Below are 26,420 nucleotides of genomic sequence, written 5' to 3'. Positions count from 1 at the left end.
AGAAATTCAAAACGTAAGGTGGTGCTAAGACTAGCACCCATGAAACCAAATACTGCAAATTACTCTTTCATTCAAACACGATACCATCTCAATGCAAATTTATCTGCCAACTGAAGACTGTCCTGAAACACCAAATCCATCTCTCGGACACAGCAAGGGGCTAAGGTACTCCACCAGCCTGAGTATCCCACCAATTTATGTCAAAGAGAACTTGTGAGGCTATGATATTCTCTCCTTCCTTTGTGTCATAAACTTTATGATTCTACCCTAAAGTTCCAAATTCTGCGTGATTACCAAGACAGAGAGATACCTCATTTATGTGTTTAATAAATACTTACCAAACACCATTTCACTGCTAAAAATGAGTAAAATATGGTTCTTCATTCATGGAACCAGGAGTCTAACAGATTAAATCAGAGATGTATACAAATAATAATACAAAACAAGGCAGACAGCAGCTTGATGACATTACTGCCTTAATTAATTCAATATATTTCAAGGTATACAGTTTCTGGCACTGTTTTCTTTTTTCAATTGATTTTAGAGACAAGAACAAGAGGAGAGAGTTGGGGAGAGGGAGGGAGGGAGGGAGCAACATCAATTTGTGATTCTGCTTATTCATGCATTTACTGGTTGATTCCTGTATGTGCCCCGACCAGGGATCTAACCTGCGACTCTGACACACAGGGATAATGCTCTAACCAACTGAGGATCTAGCCATGGCTCTGGCACTCTTATAATGTCCAGGGGATATAAGGACAAGAACAAAACACACACAAAAGTAGAAATGCTCTCTCTGGCTAGTTAAGTCCCCAAAAATTATTGCTTAGAGAAAGGGACAACTGAAGTGGATATATGAATTTAAGAAAAGGTTCTAACTAGGGAAAGGGCTCTTGAAGCAAGAAGAACTGCACTAATGAGCATTGGCATGGCAGCTGAAAAGGGCCTGTCCAGCTTTGCTGATATACAAGGAGCCCACAGAAGAATATTCACAGAAATGCCACATTTTGAAACCCTTGAGTGTAAATTTTGGAGTTTATTTCTGGTAGAATATAAAATGCCATGCAAAATTTAACTTATGTTAGAAGCCATAACACAACAGTTCTTGAAAAGGACTATATAGCATAATCATATGGAAGCTTTTTCAAAAAAACAAAAGCCTAGAACCACAAGATTCTGACTGAATCTGTCTGGAATGTGGCCTGGGCACATGTCATAGGAGACTGATACACACCCATGGTTAAGAACAAAATTATCCTCCTCCCAACTGTAAGGAGTCATTACCTGCTCTAAAAGGCATCCAGAAATACTTGTGATTCAAATACATACAAAAAAGAAAAGCAGATATAATAGATGCAGGCAAAGACAGACAGATACAAATAAGAATCTCTAATGCTCCAAAGATTTCAAGCTTAGGGTTTCCACTTTAATAAACATGTTTCTTGAAAAATTATTACACTAATCACAGTCTGTTTCAATCACCTACTTCAAAGGAAAGTTATAATCAAGGAACAAGAAATTCAACAACTTTTAGTACACAAACCAAATGAGGTAACAACTAAGAAGAATATAAGCAGCTACAACCAAATGTGACTGCACAAATGGACACTGACCAGAAAGTGTCCACCGGGAACACCAGAGCCTCAGAATCAGAGCCAAAGGCAAAGGCAGGGGAGGTGTCAGGGGTGGGGAAGGGGATGCTGCTGAGCACAGAGAGCTCATGGGGATGGAGCCATGGCTCCCTCTCCACATACCCGCCTACCCTGCTCCACTTCCTGTGTACTCAGATTGCAATCTTTCCTGAGGTGAAGAATGGACACTTGGCACAGAGGGAATGCTAAGGTATTGAGAGGAGAAAGAGTTTTGATGATACATAGTGAGAATCTCACTCTACTCCACTCTACTCCCAGAACATAAGCCCAGATCCTCTCCCACCCCTGGACAGGAGCACGGAGAATTCTTTGTTAAAGAAACTGAATAGCTGTACTCAAGCCAGGCCCATACATAATTACAACAGAATTTTTAAAAAATACCTCTCCTAAAAACTAGTAGTCTGTGAAGAACATGTCTTGACAAAGGTTAACCAGCTCCTATACCCAGGTTCCTCTCAGGCTTTCCACAGTGCTGGGTGTCACTCACTCTTTATGTCTCTCACTCTTCATACTCACCCAGTATGATATTGGGTAGATAACAGAGGAAAAGAGGCATTTTGCCTTCATGCTTGTGTACTTAGCAATGCTATTTCCATGGATGAGGAGTTCATGAGTAAAGAATCCTACTAATCACTCAGACACAAACTGGTGGCAAGAACAAGCAAAAATTCCCAACAAGTGTATACCTGACCTAGAGGCATACAAACTAAATAGTCTATTCATCATTGCTTAGGGAGAGTTTTAGAAACTCAAATAATACTAAATACCCCCACTTCCAAACGGGTACAGTTTAAACGTAGCAAAAAAAAAAAGTAATTTGTTCTATTCTGAATGTCTTACATGATTTTGTTTCTACCAATTTCTTGGATCCATGTACAGTTTTGACAGTCTAACTTACAATACCTAGCTAAAATAAAAAATTCTCAATGGTTTGGTAGTATATAAAACACACGACCAAAAAATCCAAAATTAGAATATAATCTTAATACATTGTTTTCACTACAATTCACCTTAATCACTCTGTCCATTAAGACATCCAGGTTCCCAGCCCTTATTTTGTCATTCCTGATGACAAATGAGTCTAATTTGTTTCAAAGGGTATCTTGAGTTGTTTAGAAGGTTTTAAAGGAACACAGGAGGAGAAACAATAATATAACATGTGCCAAATAATAATCTTTTGAAATTAGAGAGAGATAAGGATAGAAACTGATGAAATGAATTCTAAGACACTAATTTTATTTATTATTTAAAAGTTTATTTATTTACTTTTAGAGAGGGGAAGAAAGGGGGAAAGAGAAGGAGAGACATCAATGTGCCAGAGATACATGGATTAGTTGCCTCTCACATGCCCCCTACTGGAGACCTGTCCTACAACCCAGGCATGTGCCCTGACTGGGAGTTGAACCAGTGACCTTTTGGTTTGTATGACAGCACTCAATCCACTGAGCCACACCATCTAGTGCAAAACATAAATTTTAAAATATTAGCAGTATTTATTTGGTAGTCAGAAAATGAATTTCATGTGAGTGAAATGATCTCAAAAAGAGATTTACTAATCCCACTCAACATCTTTTGACAAAAATCTCTAAAACATATTACACTACTGTCTTAGTACTCTTATCTTTACAAACTATTTTAATATTTTCATTAAAATTGGAAAAGTATGTAGTTAGTCACTAAAAGCAACGATATTCAAAGTTCACAGACCTGGTTTAACTTCCAGCTTTGTCAGTGTGAGCCCTATGCCCTTGAGAAGTTATTTCGCCCCTCTCCAACAGCCCTCATGTCCTTGTTTGGGTCCTACAAGTATTTGCAGCAGCCTCCTGAACGCATGCGCAGAAAACCTGTACATTTCTTGTGGAATCTCAACCAACATCAAACCAAAGCCAAACGCTACTTTCACCCCAACCACACCTGATTGCTAACCATTGCTCTGACTACTCTCTTGCTATCCATCCCTGATTCCTGACACTGCTGCCCGGTACTCACCCAACTACCTTAAACATCGTCCTTCAGCGCCCATCTCTGATGGCATCACCTCCTCCCCATTCAACCCTTTACTAGAGCCAACTTGCCAAAATTGTGATATGACCTGTAGTTTTTATTTTTCTAAAAATTACAAAAATATTTCTTCATTATTTAAAATATGTAAATGACAAAACTACGAAGAAATTCATTGTTGGTAGTTACAAAATAGTGACAGAGATGTTAAGTACAGTATAAAGAATATACTCAATAATATTGTGATAACTATGTATGGTGGCAGGGGAAAATATCAAGGGGACCATGAAGTATAGGATTCTCTAACCACTATGCTGTACACCTGAAACTAACACAAAATATTAAATGAAAACTATAATTGAAAATTAAAATGTAAAGTTCATTTTTTTAATAAAAAGGCCAAATAAGGTACATGAAGCTTTCAATAAATGAGTAAACTACATGGGGGCCCCCCAAATTGTATTTATTTATTAAAAAATTGCAGCCCTGGCCAGTGTAGCTCAGTGGATTGAGTGCAGGCCTGCGAACCAGACAATCGCAGTTCGATTTCCCGTCAGGGCACATGCCTGGGTTGCAGGCCAGTTCCTGGCAGAGGACTCAGGAGAGGTGGCCATACATTGATATTTCTCTCCCTCTCTCCTTCCCTTCCCCTCTAAAGATAAATAAATAAAATCTTTAAAAAAAATTGTGTACTGGACTTCTGGCCAAGATGGAGGCGTAGGTAGACAAACTGTGCCTCCTCACACAACCAAAATAAAGACAACAATTTAGAAACAAAATAACAACCAGAACTGACAGAAAATTGAACTGTATGGAAGCCCGATGACCACGGAGATAAAATAGACACAGACCAGTAGACAGGGTGGAGTTGGGCAGCTGGGCTGAGAGGGGTCGCAGCACAAAAAGCAGTGGCACTGGGCCCACAAGACAGCAGTGGGTGGATCCTGGCCAAGCAGGTGCTGCCAGACCACTGGTGCAAGAGGGGCAACAAGTACAGAGAGGCAACAATGGTAAAGCGAGGCACTGCGCACAAGGTGGCTGGCTGCGTGGTCCACATTCACGTGCAGATAAAGCAGGTGAAACTGGAGAGCAAGATAGACCAGGCAACCCTGGCTCCCAGCAAGGGAAAACAAGGCCTCAAAACACCGAATGAAAACATCTGTGCGGGTTGAGGTGCAGGGAGAGACTCACACCCTCACAGGAGAGTTCATTGGAGAGACCCACAGGGTCCTAGAACGTATACAAGCCCACCCACATGGGAATCAGCACCAGAAAGACCCAATTTCCTTGGGGGAAGCAACGGAAAGGACTGACATACAACAGAGAGCAGAGCAAGCGCCATTATTCCCTCTCAGACCCACCCCCACATACAGCATCACAACTCAGCAACAAGGTTGTCCTGCCCTGGTGAACACCTAAGGCTCCACCCCTCATATGTAACAGGTGTAATGAGACAAAAAAAAATGGCCCAAATGGAAGAACAGATCAAAGCTCCACAGTAAATACAACTAAGCCACAAAGAGACAGCTAACCTATCAGATGCACAGTTCAAAGCACTGATGATCAGGATGCTCACAGAATTGGTTGAACTTGTCACAAATAAGATGAAAAAATGAAGGCTACACTAAGTGAAATGAAGAGAAATACACAGGGAACCAACAGTGATGGAAAGAAAACTGGGACTCAAATCAATGGAGTGGACCAGTAGGAAGAAAGAAACAACCAAACAGAAAAGAATGAAGAAACAAAAATTCAGAAAAATTAGGAGAGGCTTAGGTACCTCCAGGATATCTTTAAACGTTCCAACATCCGGATTGTAGGGGTACCAGAAGGGGGAAAGAAACAGCCACCAGTGGAAAACTTATTTGACCAAATAATAAAGGAGAACTTCCCCAGTCTGGCAAAGGAAATAGACTCCCAGGAAGTCCAGGAAGCTCAGAGAGTCCCAGAGAAGGTGGACCCAAGGAGGAACACACCAAGGCACATCATAATTACATTAGCCAAGAAGAAAATGAAGGGGAGAATTCTAGAAGCAGCAAGAGATAAGGGGCAGTCACCTACAAAGGCATTCCTGTCAGACTGGCAGGTGATTTCTCAAAAGAGACCTTGCAGGCAAGAAGGGGCTGGAAAGACTATTCCAAGTCGTGAAAGATAAGGACCTACATCCAAGATTGCTCTAGCCAGCAAAGCTTTCATTTAGAATGGAAGGGTAGATAAAGTGCTTCTCAGATAAGGTCAAGTTAAAGGAGTTCATCGTTACAAAGCCCTTATTTTATGAAATGTTAAAGGGATTTACCTAAGAAAAACAAGATAAAAAATATGAACATTAAAATGACAGCAAACTCACAATTACTAACAACCACACCTAAAACAAAAACTAAGCAAACAACTAGAACAGGAACAGAACCACAGAAATGAAGATCACATGGAGAGTTATCAACAGCAAAGTGGGAGGAGGGGAGGGGGGAAAAGGTACAGAGAATAAGTAGCATAGATGGTAAGCAGAAAATAGACAGTGGGAGGGCAAGAATAATATGGGAAATGTAGAAGCTAAAGAACTTATGATACATGGACATGAACTAAAGAGGGGGAACGTGGGTGGGAGAGGGTGTGCAGGATGGAGGGGGGAAATGGANCAACAAGTGGAAAACTTATTTGACCAAATAATAAAGGAGAACTTCCCCAGTCTGGCAAAGGAAATAGACTCCCAGGAAGTCCAGGAAGCTCAGAGAGTCCCAGAGAAGGTGGACCCAAGGAGGAACACACCAAGGCACATCATAATTACATTAGCCAAGAGGAAAATGAAGGGGAGAATTCTAGAAGCAGCAAGAGATAAGGGGCAGTCACCTACAAAGGCATTCCTATCAGACTGTCAGGTGATTTCTCAAAAGAGACCTTGCAGGCAAGAAGGGGCTGGAAAGACTATTCCAAGTCGTGAAAGATAAGGACCTACATCCAAGATTGCTCTAGCCAGCAAAGCTTTCATTTAGAATGGAAGGGTAGATAAAGTGCTTCTCAGATAAGGTCAAGTTAAAGGAGTTCATCGTTACAAAGCCCTTATTTTATGAAATGTTAAAGGGATTTACCTAAGAAAAACAAGATAAAAAATATGAACATTAAAATGACAGCAAACTCACAATTACTAACAACCACACCTAAAATAAAAACTAAGCAACCAACTAGAACAGGAACAGAACCGCAGAAATGAAGATCACATGGAGAGTTATCAACAGCAAAGTGGGAAGAGGGGAGGGGGGAAAAGGTATAGAGAATAAGTAGCATAGATGGTAGGCAGAAAATAGACAGTGGGAGGGCAAGAATAATATGGGAAATGTAGAAGCTAAAGAACTTATGATACATGGACATGAACTAAAGAGGGGGAACGTGGGTGGGAGAGGGTGTGCAGGATGGAGGGGGGAAATGGAACAACTGTAATAGCATAATCAATAAAACTTAAAAAATTGTGTACTTATTCTTACATGTTTAAACTTCAGTCACCTTCAAAACACTTTCCATTTGATACAGTACACTTATTGACTTTTTTCCACTGCTCAAAACAGTTTTAGAACTTATCAATTTTGATGCCTTTTAGTGTTTCTGCTGTTTTTTGTTACCTCCTATACAATGACAAAATGTTTCCCTTTGAAGACTTTTTTCACCTGGGGAAACAAAAAAGTTGTGGGAGGCGAGATCATGAACAGGGATGGTAGGGCAGGGGGTACCCCGGGATCATGCTGGTTTTGGTCAAAAACTGCTTGAACACTCAGCACGCACAGGTGTGGGCAGGTACACTTGTAAATCACCCATCATGGAACAGGCAAAGGGCACTGAAAGACTCTTCAAAAAAAATTCACTGAAGATGAATTTATCCTCTCACAACACCACCAGCTGGTACACTGATACAGATGGGTTCCTAGAACACTCACCTAGTGGGGGAAGCTTGTACTACAAGGGGCCTACCCTCCAGGGTTTTCTTTGGTCTCCCCTCATATTACTCCAAATCATGAAAAGAGGTCTAAGAAACCATAGAATTATGTATATTATTTAATATATATACTATTAAACATGTACTATAATTATTCTGTATAAAATCTCATTTAAAAGGCAGGTAAAAAAAGTTATGCATCAAAAAAGAAGAAAAATTGTTTGCAAGCATAGTATCCAGAGATAAATCATAGTATCTCCGCATATTTATTCCCAGCTTTTACCCAGGTATATTTTACATAACTTGAGATCATTCTTTTCATAAGCATTTTTTCTCTAAGTATTACAAGAAATGAAGATGACTTCGTCATACAGACCTACCAAAATTACTTAACCATCTGATTTCAGCCTTGGGAGACTGCATACAATATTGTGAAAAACATCTTCAGTCATACATCATTGCCTGAATTTTACAAATCATTTTCCTGGGTCATAGAATCAGGAGTAAATATCAGGTCAAAGATTATACACACTTAAAAAACACACATACTACCAGTCTGCTATACAAAAATCTGTACAAGTTATACTGCCTCAGTAGTTCAACTGCTTGAGACGGGCTCCTGCCTGCACTCTACTGCAATGGGACGTTGGTGGAGCCTCCCACCAAGAGAAAGGGTTCGTCCCCTGCAGTGGTTCAAACCTTCACTTACAAACAGCATTCCTTGCTGTAAAAACAATATATTCACTACAGTCAGTAAAGTCTGAAATTTAAAATCCAAAGTAAGATTTGATCAAACAACTGAGGACAATAGTCTAACAATTTAAGCATTTTAAGCATAAAATAGTTTATTAACAGCAAATTTATTGATAAGCTTTAAAACTTCTATTTTCTTACCAGCTTCAGTATCTATTCTGGATATTGCTAACTCTTTAAACACTTTCACCCCCCACATTCATTGTAAGTTTTCTATCATTACTTACATTTTTTTAAAAGGAGCATTCTGGTATAAATACTGAATTGAATCAATAGCAACTGAATTTTAAAAAAACATTTCCAAAAGATTTGCACCGTGTGTAACTATAATCTTGCAGGCCACTTGTTTTATAGTTCTGTGTTTGTTTCATCATGAACAAGATTGATGCAACCCCTAATCTCATGGAGTATTTTGTTGGGACAGTACTGAAATCAGAACAAGGAAGTTTATAATTTTACGGGTGGAAAAAGCCAGCTAAGCCCTAGTTCTGCTACGAGCCAGGCACGGTCTAAATGGTTTCACATTTACTCAAATAAATTTTTAAACTAATTTTTTAAAGGCACAAATAGTACAGAATAAATTTTCTCTACTGATGCAATTACCCTTTATGGCAAAGAGCCCAAGTGCAGGATAAAGAGGGTGGGACCCACCAATGACCACCACCCCCCCCCATTCCTCTCACCCCAGCCCGCCCAATCCCACACCTGATGAAGCCCAGGGCCTCTCAGCAGCCCAGGGCTTCTCAGTTCGGAAAAGGCTTGTTCAGACCACGTGATTTCACAACACTACCTGCCCAGAATAGACTCAAAGGCAGTAATTCGAAAAAAAATCTGTGAATCTCTTCTGTTTAAAAAAACAAACTGCAACAACTGATCTTTGCAATCACCTTCCAGACCCTTTCCAAAACACCTACAAAAATGAGAAAGCCTCTTCTGAAGAGGTTCCTAACATGCTGACAGACCACAGGCTCTCTCTCCCCACATCTTGATAACCCAGGGAGAACACAGAATTGAAGCCTGTTCCTTCACAGTGTCTTCCTGCCAGACCTCCCTACCTGAATTTATCTCCCATCTCAGCTCAGCCTTGCCCTTCTACCTCATAAAAGCCATTCTTCCTTACTCCAGCTTGCCAAATTATACTCTTCCTTCAACAATCAAGTCGAGTTTGATCAGCTCCCTGTGAGGTGTCTGTCCTTCACAGATCTTGACTACAATGCTTCCTGCAGTCCCTCCCGCGTTTTAACAAACTGCATAAAGTTTCCTCTCTCCCACTGAGAGGTTTTCCTGCTTCTTCCACACCACACAATTCCTGATTCACTACCTTGCACATGATAAAATTTCAGAACTGTATTCTTACTCGTGCCCATACTTTAGATAGTTAAGATGAAGAACAAAAGAATTCCGGAAGACTGAGTTCTTTCTAAACAGGTATTTAATCTGTAAGGTAAAGAACACAACAAATGTTCAAACATTAATTTAAATACAGGGATAGGAAAAAGTTGGTTTATAGTTGCAAGTACACCTATTTATTCTTGTACTATTTATTATTGTATTACAACCATAAACCTACTTTTGTCCACCCCTGTATATGAAATTACTTATTTTATTTTTTAAAAAACTTTATTTTACCTTTAGAAAGAGATGGACAGAGGAGGAGATACATCAATGTGAGAGAGAAACAACAATCAAAAGTATTGACCAGGGAACCCACTACCCAGGCATGTGCCCTGACCAGAAATCAAACCAGCAACTTTTCGCTTTGCGGGATGACACCCAATTAACTGAGCCACACCAGTGAGGGCATTTCCTTATTTTAAGGAATATCTACTAAATCTTATCCTACCCTTAATTTTTAAAAATAAACTAAATGTCAAACACAATAAAATTATTTGCCTTATCATTCTGGATAATATATATGTGATTTTTTTTAAGCAAAAAGCCTTATCTGCAACTCCCATCAATACTAAACAAAAGCCCAACAGTGAAGGTTCTACACAAACAAAGCCCATGCCATCACACGCACTTGTTGAGGAGCATTCCAAACTGAGAACCACTGTCTGTTTTCTTATTCTTCATTAAAAAATGCTTCTAAGAGTGATATTTTGTCTTCACAAAGTAGTAACTGACCTTCAAGAGACACTAAAAACTGTAAAAGACTCACATATCCAGGATGCTGGTCAAGTACCTTCATTCAACAAGTATTTCTAAAAGATCAACTGTGTTCCATGCATTAGGCTGTGCATTACACTGATTTACCAACAAGGGGACAGAATTTCCAATGAGGAAACACACACAACAGCCAGGTTTGTTTGCATTAATGACTACTAACATGTTACCTCTTCAATGATTTTTAAGCAACGGTTTAAAGAAGCAAATTAGGTTTTTATTCCACTAGCAGGTGCATGTCCAGCATGTTCTCACAGAAGAACAGTTTATATTATGGCATCAGCTGGAACTATCAACTTCGGGTGTTATCAAACTTCTTTCATGTGGAAAGAAGGACAATAAAGTAATAAAAGCATAAACACAAAGCCAGCTTCCTGAAACCAGTTGTAACAAACAAAAATTAAAACTATAGACCTAGGAAATGGTGTTATTACTTTTAAAATTATTGTAAAGTTTAAGAAAGCTAACTCATGAAGAAAAAGGCCCCAATACCTAATGGTACATCTAAAGGTCCTATAAACATTTGTAAATTGTATTATGAGGAGAAACCAATTCTGTATTATCATCATTTCAAGTACCTCCATTACTCTTCAGACAGGTAAGGGGTCCTTCAGTATCTGGTTTCTAAGATCCAGGACCCCTGTGGACACCCAAATCCCCAGATGCTGAAGTCCGTTATATAAAATAGCATGGTATTTGTATAGAGCCTATGCATGTCCTCTCATATACTTTAAATCATCCCTAGGCTATACATAATACCTAATATGATATAAATGCTATATAAGCAGTTGCTATACTGTATTATTTAGGTAATGACAAGGAAAAACATATGTGGCAGGTTCAGTACAGACGCAACCACTGTAAACCTGACCACATACGTCACATGAGCAACAATACACATATAACTTTTTTCTCCAAATATTTTCAATCAGCTGTTGGTTGAATATGCCAATGTGAAACCCACGGACACAGAAGGCCAACTACACTTTGTTAGACAATCCTAGCACCTTTCTTTGTTCCATCATTGAACAGAAAATAACTTTTTAAATGAAAACCAAACTAAAAAATCAATACTCCTCTGTAAATAAAAGTAATCATAAAATTTTAGTTTTAGTGCTTTCAAAAACCACATTATAAAAGACTGAAACAGTCATCTTCCTACAGAAAACTGACTTCTCACTGAGTTCCCACATTTACCGCCTATGACCTAGGACACACTTCGCTTTCCCCTCCCAGGAGAGAGCACCATCATCTGTTACATACCTCAGTGGTGACCAGGGAAACCTCGGAATTACCCTCAACTTCAGCCCATTGCCCCTAAATCTGACTGGCCAGATGAACGGGCCTGCCTCTTTGGTATCTACAGACCCTGCTATTTCCACTCTCACTGGCCTGCTGTATATAAGCCACAAACACTCTCAAGTGAATCATTACATTTCCCTCAGCCTCCACTCACCCAATATATGTCCCACTCTGTAGTGAAAGTGATCCTTCAAGAACCCAAATGTGAGCTTCCCATTCCCTTCTCAAACCCTTCAGCCAACAAGATAAAGCAAAGTATTCTCAGTATGATAAACACAACTCCAACAATCTGGAGTGCTCTAGCCTCACCTCGACCCCTTCATTCTTTCTTTTTCTACCTCTTTTCTAACATATTCCATTCCCAACATAGAAAACAGATATATCCACCTGCAATGTTAACCAACCTTAACATTTAGTCATATCAGCTTCAAACCTTTTAAATTAAGGACTAATTTATCACAAACAGGGTTGAAACCGCCCCCCAATCCCAATTCCTTTCCCTTTCTTTCCTTTCCTTCCCTTTCTGTCCTTTCCTTTCCTTTCTATATGTAACAGGTATTCTAAAATTAGGATTCATGAGACTTCCGCCAAGATGGAGGCATAGGTGGAAACACTGTGCCTTCTCCCACAACCAAGTTTGAATACAACAAAGGTTTGGAGAACTAGGACACATCCAAAGACCAGAAAACTGAATTATACGGAAGTCCGAAAACTACGAACCCTTCAACGGGGATGGTAAGAGAGGCGGAGCTAACAGCGGAGCTGGGTCGGGCAGGACAGATCCCCCAGACCTAGGCGAGCAGGCACCGGGGAACCTGTCGGGGTGTGGGGCAGACTGACCGCAGTCCCACATTCGCTCACAGTGGGATGGATCACACAGGCCTCAGAGGCGAACCCAGTGCTGGAGGGCTGACGGCGGTGACACACTCACGTGCAGTGGAACGAAACGCGAGGGCCTGGTGACTGTGGTGGCTGCAGCGCCGCAGCAGCAGGCGGAAGGCGGCAGGCAGGAATCCAGTGTCCCTCTTTGACCCCGCCCCCACATACAACGTCATAACCCAGCGACTTAGTTGCCCTGTGCTAGTGAACACTTTAGGGCTCCGATCCTGCTAAGGAACAGGCACGAACAGCCCAAAGGATGGCACAAGAAGAACTTAAAGCCCCAGAGCCCATAACTCTAAGCAAAAAAGAAATAGCGAACCTCTCAGATGCACAGTTCAAAACACTGGTCATCAGGATGCTCACAGAACTGGTCGATTTTAGTCACAAATTAGAGGAATATATGAAGGCTAAATTAACTGAAATGAAGGGAGATGCACAGGAAACCAATAGTGATGAAAAGGAAACTGGGACTCAAATCAAGGGGGTGGACCAGAAGGAAGAACTGAACATCCAACCAGAAAAGAATGAAGAAATGAGAATTCAAAAAAATGAGGAGAGGCTTAGGAACCTCCAGGACATCTTTAAACGTTCCAACATCTGGATTATAGGGGTACCAGAAGGGGGAAAGAAACAGCCATGAGTGGAAAACTTATTTGAACAAATAATAAAGGAGAACTTCCCCAGTCTGGCAAAGGAAATAGACTTCCAGGAAATCCAGGAAGCTCAGAGAGTCCCAAAGAAGTTGGACCCAAGAAGGAACACACCAAGGCACATCATAATTACATTAGCCAAGACCAAAATGAAGGAGAGAATCCTAGAAGCATCAAGGGATAAGGGGACAGTCACCTACAAAGGAGTACCCATCAGACTGTCAGCGGATTTCTCAAAAGAGACCTTCCAGGCAAGAAGGGGCTGGAAAGAAGTATTCCAAGTCATGAAATCCAAAGACCTACAGCCAAGAATGCTTTATCCAGCAAAACTTTCATTTAGAATGGAAGGACAGATAAAGTGCTTCTCAGATAAGGTCAAGTTCAAGGAGTTCATTATTACCAAGCCCTTATTATATGAAATGCTAAAGGGACTTATTTAAGAAAAAGAAGATGAAAAATATGAACAGTGAAAGGACAGCAAACTCACAGCTATTAACAACCACACCTAAAACAAAAGCAAACCAAGAGGACAGCTAGATCAGGAGTGGAACCATAGAAATGAAGAACACATGGAGGGTTAGAAACAGGGGGGTGGGAGGAGGAGAAGGGGGGAGAAGGCACAGAAAATAGCACAGATGGTAGGTAGAAAATAGATAGGGGGAGGACGAGAATAGTAGGGGAAATATAGAATCTAAAGAACTTGAGACACGTGGTTATAAACTAAGGGGGGGAGAATGGTGGGGGAGGGAGTGTGCGGGTGGAGGGGAATGAAGGGGGGGAATAGAACAACTGTAATGGTATAATCAATAAAATATATTAAGCCCTGGCTGGTGTAGCTCAGTGGATTGAGCGCGGGCCTGTGAACCACACGATCGTGGTTCGATTCCCAGTCAGGGCACATGCCTGGGTTGAAGGCCAGTCCCCAGCGGGGGACTCACGAGAGGCAACCATACATTGATATTTCTCTCCTTCCCTTCCCCTCCTAAAGATAAATGAATAAAATATTTTTTAAAAAATGAAAAATAAAATATATTTTAAAAAATAAAATATATTAAAAAAATAAAAAATAAAAAAATTAAATTAAATTAAGATCCATCATTCAATGCATATTTTTTATATATAAACCATATAGCTTACACCAAACAACAGTATATTGTATTATGTTCTATGTGTCATTCTATAATTTATTTTTCAATTTGTCTTCTCAGATTTATTCATTGTTGAGGGAGATAATTCCAGTTCTCATGTTTATTATCGAAGAGTATTACACTGTCAGAATACTCACCAGTAGAGACTTCTGCCAAAATGGAGGCATAGGTGGAAACACTGTGCCTTCTCCCACAACCAAGTTTGAATACAACAAAGGTTTAGTAAACAAAGACGCAGCCAAAGAACAGAAAATTGAACTATACGGAAGTCCGACAACAATGAACCGTTCAACCTGACTGGTAAGAGGGGCGGATCCAGCAGCGGAGCAGGGTCGGGCAGGAAGGATCCCCCAACCCCAGGTGCCCAGGCATCCGGGGCAGCATGAGGCGGACCCGGTGAGGGCGCAAGGCAGCAGGCTGGCCATGGTCACACATTCACGTGCAGATAAACCAGCAAAGGAGCGAGCAGTGAGACAGACTGTGCAGGCCCCAGTAGCAGGAAGCAGCAGAGAGGACCGCCATTGCCCCTCTTGGACCCCGCCCACACATATAGTGTCACAACCCAGCGACTGAGTGGCCCCACCCTGGTGAACACCTAGGGTTCCGCGCCTCACACAGAACAGGCAGGAACAGTCCAAAATATGGCTCAAGAAGAACTCAAAGCCCCAGAGCCGGTAACTCTAAGTGAAAAAGAAATAGCGAACCCCTCAGATGCACAGTTCAAAACACTGGTGATCAGGATGCTCACAGAATTGGTAGATTACAGTCACAAATTAGAGGAACATATGAAGAATAAACTAATTGAAATGAAGGGAAATGCACAGGAAACCAATAGTGATGGAAAGGAAACTGGGACTCAGATCAATGGAATGGACCAGAAGGAAGAACGAAACATCCAATCAGAAAAGAATGAAGAAACAAGAATTCAAAAAAAATGAGGACAGGCTTAGGAACCTCCAGGACATCTTTAAACGTTCCAACATCCAAATTATAGGGGTATGAGAAGGTGAAAAGAAACAGCCACGAGTGGAAAACTTATTTGAACAAATAATAAAGGAGAACTTCCCCAGTCTGGCAAAGGAAATAGACTTCCAGGAAATCCAGGAAGCTCAGAGAGTCCCAAAGAAGTTGGACCCAAGAAGGAACACACCAAGGCGCATCCTAATTACATTAGCCAAGATGAAAATGAAGGAGAGAATTCTAGAAGCAGCAAGAGATAAGGGGACAGTCACCTACAAAGGAGTTCCCATCAGACTGTCAGCGGATTTCTCAAAAGAGACCTTACAGACAAGAAGGGGCTGGAAAGAAGTATTCCAACTCATGAAATCCAAAGATCTGCATCCAAGATTACTCTATCCAGCAAAACTTTCATTTAGAATGGAAGGGCAGATAAAGTGCTTCTCAGATAAGCTCAAATTCAAGGAGTTCATCATCACCAAGCCCTTATTATATGAAATGTTAAAGGGGCTTATCTAAGAAAAAGAAGATAAAAAATATGAGCAGTGAAAGGACGGCAAACTCACAGTTACTAACGACCACACCTAAAACAAAAGCAAACCAAGAGGACAGCTAGACCAGGAGTGGAACCATAGAAATGAAGAACACATGGAGGGTTAGCAACAGAGGAGTGGGAGGAGAAAAGGGGAGAAGGTACAGAAAATAAGTGGCATAGACAGTAGGTAGAAAATAGATAGGGAGGAGGGCAAGAATAGTAGGGGAAATATAGAATCTAAAGAACTTGAGACACATGGTCATAAACTAAAGGGGGGAAATGGTGGGGGAGGGGGTGTGCAGGGTGGAGGGGAATGAAGGGGGGGTGAATAGAACAACTGTAATGGTATAATCAATAAAATATATTAAAAAAAGAATACTCATCAGTATATTGAGCCCTTTTCTCAATGAACATTTTGGATATAACATTTTACATTATTAAAAACATGCTAAAATTCCACACACATCGCCTTGTACACATGTACAAGAATTTCTCAAAGGCAGTCTTGGTGACATTGTATTGAGCAACTCATGAAATCAATGTTGTAGGTCACAGACAGTACTTTATTAAAAATGGAATAAAGTAGAAAACACCTAAGTGTGTTTCACATAGTAAGAGCACTGTTTCTTTTCAATACATTTCAGTTATACACAAACTGACCTGTATTTGTATTGAGTCAAAAAGAAAACATGGAAGCCATTACTTAAAGGTGTGTATATAGAAGCAAAAACTACAATGAGTAGAATATGCACATCTTCAATTCTGATAACCTGATAATTTACATAATTATCCACCTGGTATTTTTCTTCAAAGTGTGAGGTAGAGCTCTAATATTAGTTTATTCCATATGGATAACCAAACTATCAGTTAAAATTCATCTTGCCATTATCACTATTGTATTTCATGAGTTTGGTATGTTGAGTTACTATGTAAGTGAACTAAACATCCTCCCTGGTCAGAAAAAGTTTCACATGTTCATGTTTATTTGTTAAGTCAAAGTTAAACTTTTCATGAGAAAACGCCCTAATCTCAAGACACACATAAGCTTAAACATAAAAAGGGTGTTGAATGTCAGATCAACTGATTCCCTTTTCTTTCCGAAGTTTTCATAACCATGTTAATAAAAGTTAAATTTACCTAGAACAGTGCCATCATCCAAAAATTGTCAATAAAGTTTGGCTTGCTTTTCTGCCCTGTAAAGCCAGTCAATGATCACTTTCATTTAGGACTAGCAACTAGCCTCTCTCCATTCCCCCTGGACAGTTACTGCTGCTACTAACCCTGGAGCAGGCTACCGAGAGCTGCCAACCCGTCAGGATCTCCTGCCACAGTCACTTTCTATTTGAGACTCATATTTGAAAGCACGAGCTGTTGCCATCTGTATCACATCCTGGATGAAGGGTGGCAGGGCTTTCCAATCATCTGCCAGCCTCTCAGGCTGATGACAGCCACCATACTCCCCCACTCAAAGTCACTCTTAAATATGACACATAGTTTACATTTTTACTCAGAACATCTCAAACCTTCACAGCCATTTTTATATTGTAATTACAGATAAAGAAATTTAATTTTATTTATAAAGTTAATAGGCTGTGTCTAGAAAGCAAGCACTCTTAGGACTGGAGAAAATAAAAAATAAATCATTAAAAATATTTATCAAAAATACATTGTACTTATTTCTTACAAAATTTCTTACAACTGAACTCATACTTTACAAAAAAGTAATATATCAGTGAGGTTCTATACCTGTGCTGCCTAGAACGTGTGTAAGGTAGACACCAGCCACATGTGGTTATCTAAATTTAACTTTTAATTAATTAAAAATAAATGAACCAAAAACAGCGGTCTTACCAACTACATCTCACACGCTCAACAGCAATAGTGCTGGGGGGATGGGTGGGGCCACAGGCAGAACTGCCACACTGGACAGAACACTTCCATTACCACAGAAAGCCCTACTGAACAATGCTGCTGGGAAATTTAAGCTATAAACTGTGTTAATAAAACTATCTTTAAAATATAGCTTTTTACCACAAAGAACAAAATTCTACTGAGCCTCAGAATCTAAAGCCCTCCAAAATATGTTAATAGCTATGTTAAAAGATTAAATCTATTTTCAATATAAATATAGCTCTGGCTGGCGTAGCTCAGTGGATTGAGCACAGGCCTGTGAACCAGAGGGTCATGGTTCAATTCCCAGTCAGGGGAATTGACTTTCTACTTTACTCCGCACACGCCTGGGCTGCAGGCCAGTTCCCAGCAGGGGACTCATGAGAGGCAACCATACATTGATATTTCTCTCCCTCTCTCCTTCTCTTCCCCTCTAAAGATAAATAAATAAAATCTTTTAAAAAAAGAAAAAAGAAAAAGAACCCACTGCATTTGTATTCAGGGAATGAATAAAATTTATGCTTGAAAGATATCCATGTCACCGGCAGCAAAGAACCCACCCTCAAAGAAAAGCACCCCCTTTCAAGTTTAGGGTTAAATCAAAAGAATACACTGATTGAGATACAAAGGAAAGAGAGCAGTAATCTAGTTCAGCTGCACTCAGGAGTAAGTCATTTCTCATGTCTGGCCTCTCGGGTTCTATGTTAAGACTACAGGAAACACCTTAGTAGTAAGAACTAGGTGCATGTCCCTTCTTCTCCTAGAATCAAAAGCACATAACTCCCAAACTCAATAATAAAGGCAAGTAAATAACTCTTAAAACTTAGTACCAAAAAATGGCTTAATTTAAGATTGAGCCAAGGATCTTACTATATCCCCAAAGACAATATACAAATGGTTAATAAGCACATGATAATAAGTATGATAGTCAATATCATTAGCCATCAGGGACAGAAAAAAAAAGAAAACCACAAGTTGCCACTTCACACCTAATAGGATGGCTATAATAAAAATAAAAACAGGTAATAGCAAGTGTTGACAAGAATGTGGAGAAATTGGAAATCTCTCACATTACAGTTGAGAATATAACAGGGGTGGGTGGGGGGAGTCACTTTAGAAGATAATCCTGAAGTTTCTATAAAAGATTAAACAGAAAAAATTAAACAAAAAAATTAATTTCACTTCTAAGTATATACCCAAAAGATATGAAAACATATATCCACATAAAAATTCTACATGAAATGTTCATAGCAACATCACTTGAAATTGTCAAAAAGTGGAAAAAAACAAATGTCTATCAACTATGGAATGTATAAACAAAATGTAGTGTATGTACACAACGAAGCAGTATTCAGCAATAGAAATGTAATATTAATATATGCTACAATGTGCGTGCCTCCTTGAAAACACTACAAAATATCACAGAAGCCAGTAACCAAAGACAATGAAGTTGTAGGTTTCCATCTCCACAGAATGTTCAAAATAGGTAAATTCATAAAGAAAAAGCAGGTCATTTGTTGCCTATGTCTGGGTGACTGGTGGGAAATAGGAAATGACTGTGAAAGCATACAGAATTTTTTTTCGAGGCAATAAAAATGTTCTAAAATTGACTGTAGTCATGGTTACACAACTACGCAAATATCCCAAAAATCACTGGCTTGTACTCTGTAAATTGGCAACCTATGTGCTTGCTATTTGAATTAGAACTCAACAAAAACATATGTTTGTGTGTGTGTATGCACATGTAAAATTTAAAGTCATAGCTTATCAAGTTTATATTAAGGTTGCATTGTTCTACTATTTAGGCTTATCAGAGAGACAGGGATACCAGCCAAATCATGCGAGGCACATAATAAGCCAGAGAGCATGACAAAAATCAAAAAGGATCTGAGCCCAGGCCTGACTGGGCTCTATCCCAAGGCTTCATCAATGGTAAAGAGGCTTGTATCTCCCAAATCATGCCCTTGAGTTAGAAAACGATTCCCTACTTCTCCCCCCAGAGTCCAGAAAGAAAAGCATCTGTTACTTTACAATCTCATCCAGAAAAATTTCAAGATACTGGGTTGGCCAAAAAGTTTGTTTTTTTCTGTAAAATAAAAGACACATGTTTTATTTTCACCAATAACTTTATTGATTTAGATATTTGGAGTATGTTGGCTCCCAGTGATATAATGTTAATTGTTCTGTATTAACATCTTGATTCAGTCACTATCAACTTCAACTCGTCTACCTGACCACGGAGCATTGTTCAGTGAGAAATCTCCAGCATGAAACTTCACAAACCACTTTGAACACATTCACTCAGTCACAGCACCCTCTCCATACACTGTATAAATCTTTTTTTAAGATTTTTTGAAATATATCTTTAGGGGGAAGGGAAGGAGAGAGGGGGAGAAATACCAATGTGTGGTTGTCTCTCGTGTGTCCCCCACTGGGAACTGGCCTGCAACCCAGGCATGTGCCCTGACTGGGAATCGAACCGCGATCCTTTGGTTCGTAGGCCTGTGTTCAATTCACTGAGCCAGCCAGGGTGCATTTTTACCTTTCTTAAAATAAGAAAGCATAACATGCCAAAAATATTGCATATTTTCTTCCATCTTCTATATTAAAATGGCTACACAAAAGTTCAATTTGGTAAGTTTTTTTTTAAATGTACACTGATATAGCAGCTGTCACAGTAAAATCTAACAAAATGTTTGAATGAAGTTAAAGACAACTAAATGCAACTAGAGCCATCTTATGGAAAAATCCAAATGACCTTGTCTTTGCCAACCTAATGCAAAGACACCAAGTTCACAGATTGTGGTACTGATACATAACTAATAATTTCAGTATCAGTTTGATGAGTTTTACTGGCTGAATGAACATTAGAGATGCACAGTCCTTTTTTTTTTTTTCCCTGTTTTTCCTCCCTTGGGCTCCAAAGTTTATACCTTAAATTTGAACATAAAAAATTTTCAGAAACATTTGATTATGAATTTGAAACAATTAAGACTCATCCTCAAATTCCTCAACACCCCCAAAGATACTATGGTCCCTTCCCAATGTTTAAAATTTTTTCTTTGAAAATGCAACTATTCCTATTCCTACAACTTCAAAAACCAAATTAACGGTGCCTCACAATCCAGAATTCTTCTCACAACTCAGCACTCATTACACACCACAGATGTTCTTCACCTCCCATTTAGATTTACTTTACTACACCCTCAGGAGTCCTCAAAAAAGTAACCTATTCATATATTACTAATGTCATAAAAGTCTGCAAGAAAATAACCACTTTCTATATCAGGCAGGTACTAGAGAGCACATAAATGCCTGTGACCAAACCACCAGTATTAAAAAAAAAATAACAAAAGTTATTTTGTTATAAGATAACCAGATATCCACTTGTAAAAGAATGGAATTGGACCCTTATATTACCTCAAAATGGAGTAAAGATTTAAATGTAAGGCATAAAACTATAAAACCCAGTAGAAAACATATGGGGAAAGCTACGTAACACTGGTCTTGGCTATTTCATAATTTCATTGAGTCTGACACTCAAAACTCAGGCAATGAAAGAACAAAACTGAGGAGTGGGGCTGTATCAAACTAAAAAGCTTCTGCACAAGAAAAATATCTATTTTTAAAAGTATTACATGTAATTATAACAACAGAGATTAAGTGAGTGCTAGATGTTGTCCTGAGCACTTGGCACCTGTTCACTCAGTTGATCCTCCTTAAAGCTCTTACTATTCTCCTCCACTTGACAGAACAGGAAACTGAAGCCTATTTGACCTAAGTCTGGTAACTGGGGGAGCCAGAATCATATCAAGGAAAAGAATGAAATGAACGTTCAAAAAAAGCATTTAACAAGCCCTACATTAAAATTAATTCTCCCTACCCTCTTATCCACTTTTCCTTCGAATTCAGTTTTATATCCTCACCTCATCTGCTGCCAAAACAAATAACATATGACAGAGTGCTACTAGTAAAAGAAAATTTTTATCTAGAACCTTTATTGCCATTAATTGAACCAGTTACTGTAAATAGTACTTTTTTTAAAGATTTTGTTTTTTTATTTTTAGAGAGCAGGGAAAGAAGGGAGAAAGAGAGGGAGAGAAAAATCCGTACATGGGAGATACACTGATTGGTTTGCCTCTCGCACTCCTCAAACTGAGGACCAGGCCTGCAACCCAGGCATGTGCCCTGACTGGGAATTGAACCAGCGACCTTTTCATTCGCAGTCCGGCACTCGATCCACTGAGCTATGCCAGCCAGGACTAAACAGCACTTTTTAAAGTACAGGATATATTAAGAAAATACATTAATATTTTAAGATATATTTATTATTGCACGATTCTTCTGTCACTATTTAACATTAAAGGCACCAAAAATACAGTAATGCCATTTCCTCATCCACAGTAATGCATTCAGTGGGAAACAAGGGTAAAAATTAAGAAACTATAGTATACTTTACTGTATGCAATTATACAGAAAATGCAATGCACTATGCTAATACAAAACAGTTCTGAGAGGCCAAAAATATTTTTTAAGATATGACCCACTGAAATCCACAGAAGTACGAGTAAGCGGTAAATGGGGAATAAGGAAATGACAAAACCACAGATGCTTTAGATAGGTTAGTCTGGCACATTCCAGTATGATGGATGGAGGAACACAGATTTACCCAGAGTGAATTTTTTCCCTATAAAAAGTATATATACCAATGACATGCCCTCAATACCTCTCACATTTGTTTCTGTTTTTAAAAACAACCATATCCACAAAGGTGTATGAAATGGGCACATTCCTACTGCTGACAAATATAAACTGATAAAATAACTGGGAAATATGTATCAAAAACCTTAAAAATCATCCTACCTCACAATCCTTAGAAATTTATCCATGGAAAACAATCCAAACATTTTTCAGTTAAAAGAAGTAAACGACATTTATCGAGAATCATTGTTTATACTTAACAAACACATTTCAGGACCCTATGAGTCATAAATTCTGGAATTTATTTAAAAATAAGATTTATTTTTTAAATGACTTTAGTTTGAAATACAACATTAAAGCAAAATGGCAATATAAAAAACTGTAAAAGATTGTTATTATTCAATACTTGTTATCTAAAGTCTCTAAAGTGGTGAGGTTGCAAAAAGGAAATAAATAACAATATTCATGAAAGAACTGACCAGTCATAAAAGTAAGTCCTATTCTAGTATCTTTCTCTACTTGGAAAAAAATAAACGCAAATTTGTTTTATGGAGGCACAGATCAATTAATTAGCCTTTCATTAAAACAAAGCACTGACAACACAACACATATATAATTCAAAACAACTGAAACATCTTGAAAATATGGTCAGATTTCATGGTGACTATAAAATAGACGTTGACTTGAAAAACAGGCAAAGCTATAGACAATAAGAACCTAGAAGGACTTCCGCCAAGATGCAGGCATAGGTGGAAACACTGTGCCTTCTCCCACAACCAAGTTTGAACACAACAAAGGTTTGGAGAACAAAGACGCAGCCAAAGACCAGAAAACTGAATTATACGGAAGTCCGACAACTACGAACCGGTCAACGGGACGGTAAGAGAGGCGGAGCTAGCAGCGGAGCAGGGTCGGGCAGGACAGATCCCCCAACCTAGGCGCTAGGCCCCCGGGCAGCCCAAAGCCAGTCGGGGTGCGGGGCAGACTGACCAAGGTCACACATTCGCGCACAGTGAGACAAACCACACAGGCCCCAGGGGACAAACCCAGTGGTGGAGGGCTGACAGCGGTGGCACACTCGCGTGCAGTGGAACGAAACGCGTGGGCCTGGTGACGGTGGTGGCTGCGGTGCCGGTCGGGGTCACGGCAGCAGGCGGCAGAGGGAAGCCATTGCCCCTCTTTGACCCCGCCCCCACATACGACGTCACAACCCAGCGACTGAGCTGCCCTGCTCTGGTGAAAACCTAGGGCTCCAGTCCTGCTACTTAACAGGCACGAACAGCCCAAAAGATGGCGAAAGAGGAACTCAAAGTCCCAGAGCCAATAACTCTAAGCGACCAATAGATTGCCAGCCTCTCAGAAGCCCAATTAAAGACACTATTTATCAGGATGCTCACAGAATTGGTAGATTACAGTCACAAATTAGAGGAATATATGAAGGCTAAATTAACTGAAATGAAGGGAGATGTCCAGGAAACCAATAGTGATGGAAAGGAAACTGGGACTCAAATCAATGGAGTGGACCAGAAGGAAGAACAAAACATCCAATCAGAAAAGAATGAAGAAATGAGAATTCAAAAAAATGAGGAGAGGCTTAGGAACCTCCAGGACATCTTTAAACGTTCCAACATCCGGATTATAGGGGTACCAGAAGGGGGAAAGAAACAGCCACGAGTGGAAAACATATTTGAACAAATAATAAAGGAGAACTTCCCCAGTCTGGCAAAGGAAATAGACTTCCAGGAAATCCAGGAAGCTCAGAGAGTGCCAAAGAAGTTGGACCCAAGAAGGAACCCATCAAGGCACATCATAATTACATTAGCCAAGATGAAAATGAAGGAGAGAATTCTAGAAGCAGCAAGAGATAAGGGGACAGTCACCTACAAAGGAGTACCCATCAGACAGTCAGCGGATTTCTCAAAAGAGACCTTACAGGCAAGAAGGGGCTGGAAAGAAGTATTCCAAGTCATGAAATCCAAAGACCTACAGCCAAGATTGCTTTATCCAGCAAAGCTTTCATTTAGAATGGAAGGACAGATAAAGTGCTTCTCAGATAAGGTCAAGTTCAAGGAGTTCATCATCACCAAGCCCTTATTATATGAAATGCTAAAGGGACTTATCTAAGAAAAAGAAGATGAAAAATATTAACAGTGAAAGGACAGCAAACACTCAGTTATTAACAACCACACCTAAAACAAAAGCAAACCAAGAGGACAGCTAGATCAGGAGTGGAACCATAGAAATGAAGAACACATGGAGGGTTAGCAACAGGGGGGTGGGAGGAAGAGAAGGGGGGAGAAGACACAGAAAATAGCATAGATGGTAGGTAGAAAATAGATAGGGGGAGGGCGAGAATAGTGGGGGAAATATAGAATCTAAAGAACTTGAGACACGTGGTTATAAACTAAGGGGGGGAGAATATTGGGGGAGGGAGTGTGCGGGTGGAGGGGAATGAAGGGGGGAATAGAACAACTGTAATGGTATAACCAATAAAATATATTTTTTTAAAAAAAGAACCTAGAAGACCCAGTAAAAATTATAGAAGACAAAATCAACTAACACAATGCATTAACAGGTATTCATAAGAATACAAGTTGTATACTAAAGATTAAGGAGAGATCACTGGAAAAAGAGATGAAATGCTCAACTGCTTTCACAAATAAGGCTCTCTTAATAATTTCTGTAAAATTCATATATGAAGTGAAAAGTACCTGGAGGGAGGGTGGATGTTGCACCAGAAACAACATATGAGCCATTCTTTGTTCATGCTGCAAACTGGCTTTACAGCTGCAACGATGGTTGCAACAATTTACAGCTGCAACCATTTTATGTTACAGCATAAGATAAAATTAATTTAATTTTAATTAATTTATAATTATTTTTATGTCAATATAAGTCCCAGTTAAACCTTTATCACTGATGATGTGAAATTTAGAGCCCTCCTTAATGCAGATTCACATTAACATTTTTCCTACTCCAGTAATGATAAGATAAGCTCAATTACACAAAAAATAAAAAATAGACCAGAAAAATACCAGTACTGGTGCTGAAATGTGAGACTACGGGCAATTATTTTAAAGATTAGAATTAAACAAGTACTGTTTGAATCAATGGAAATACATTAGTAAGTAATTAAGATTTTGAAACATATATAATATTTCACCTATGGATTCCTATTGCTTTTTGATCTCTCCATGGATGACAGAGTCTAAATTAGAGAGAAATCTCTGTCTCATTTAAGAAATATACCCTGGGTCCTTACAATGTGCTGAGACAAAAGTGAATAGTATTTTTTTTAGACTTGAAGTGTTGTACTGAAAAACAAAAATACAGTTTACATTTTAGGGTAGTTAAAATATGAAAAAACACACGATTATAGTTTTGTAATTGTTCTGTTTGCTCTTCATTTTAAGTATGTAATTTTATTTAGAGAATGACAGCTAGTCCAACTTATGCTTAAGACCTGTGTCCACACTTAACCAGAGAAGAGAGGCTGCAGAGGCCACCACACCAGTTGGCCCTTCTACACCCTTTTATTTTAAATACAAACATCTTCCCAGCACTGCTCAAGTCACATCTCATTTATCTTCCTCCTCAGAATTGCACAGGCTTGTTTTAAATAGCTTAAAAACTTGTAATAAGCTACAGAGTTCACTAAGAGTAGACATGGTCTGGTTAATCCTCAAAACGGTGTGGCCAGAGATAAAACAAGTATTAAACATGACTCTAATCCTTATCAACAAAATTTGAACTTTTCCACAAGGAAAACCAGTCTAGTATACAATCTCATTCTACAAAGACATATCTCTTCCAAACCTCAGTGAAAGGAACTTGAATAATTTACCAATTTTTTTCTCC

The 26,420-nt window shown here is 39.4% G+C and overlaps 1 protein-coding gene across 6 annotated transcripts in view; it reads right to left on the bottom strand.

The window, feature by feature from the left end:
* Nucleotides 1-26,420, bottom strand: part of SRPK2 (SRSF protein kinase 2) — a 253,160-nt gene that overhangs the window by 86,218 nt on the left and 140,522 nt on the right. The window lies entirely within an intron of this gene.

This window comes from Sturnira hondurensis, unplaced genomic scaffold (assembly GCF_014824575.4).
Source record: "Sturnira hondurensis isolate 20B ecotype Veracruz unplaced genomic scaffold, ASM1482457v3 Scaffold0009314, whole genome shotgun sequence".
Taxonomy (NCBI): Eukaryota; Metazoa; Chordata; class Mammalia; order Chiroptera; family Phyllostomidae; genus Sturnira; species Sturnira hondurensis.
The sequence above is the reverse complement of the archived record's forward strand: the minus strand, read 5'-3'. Positions and strand labels throughout refer to the sequence as shown.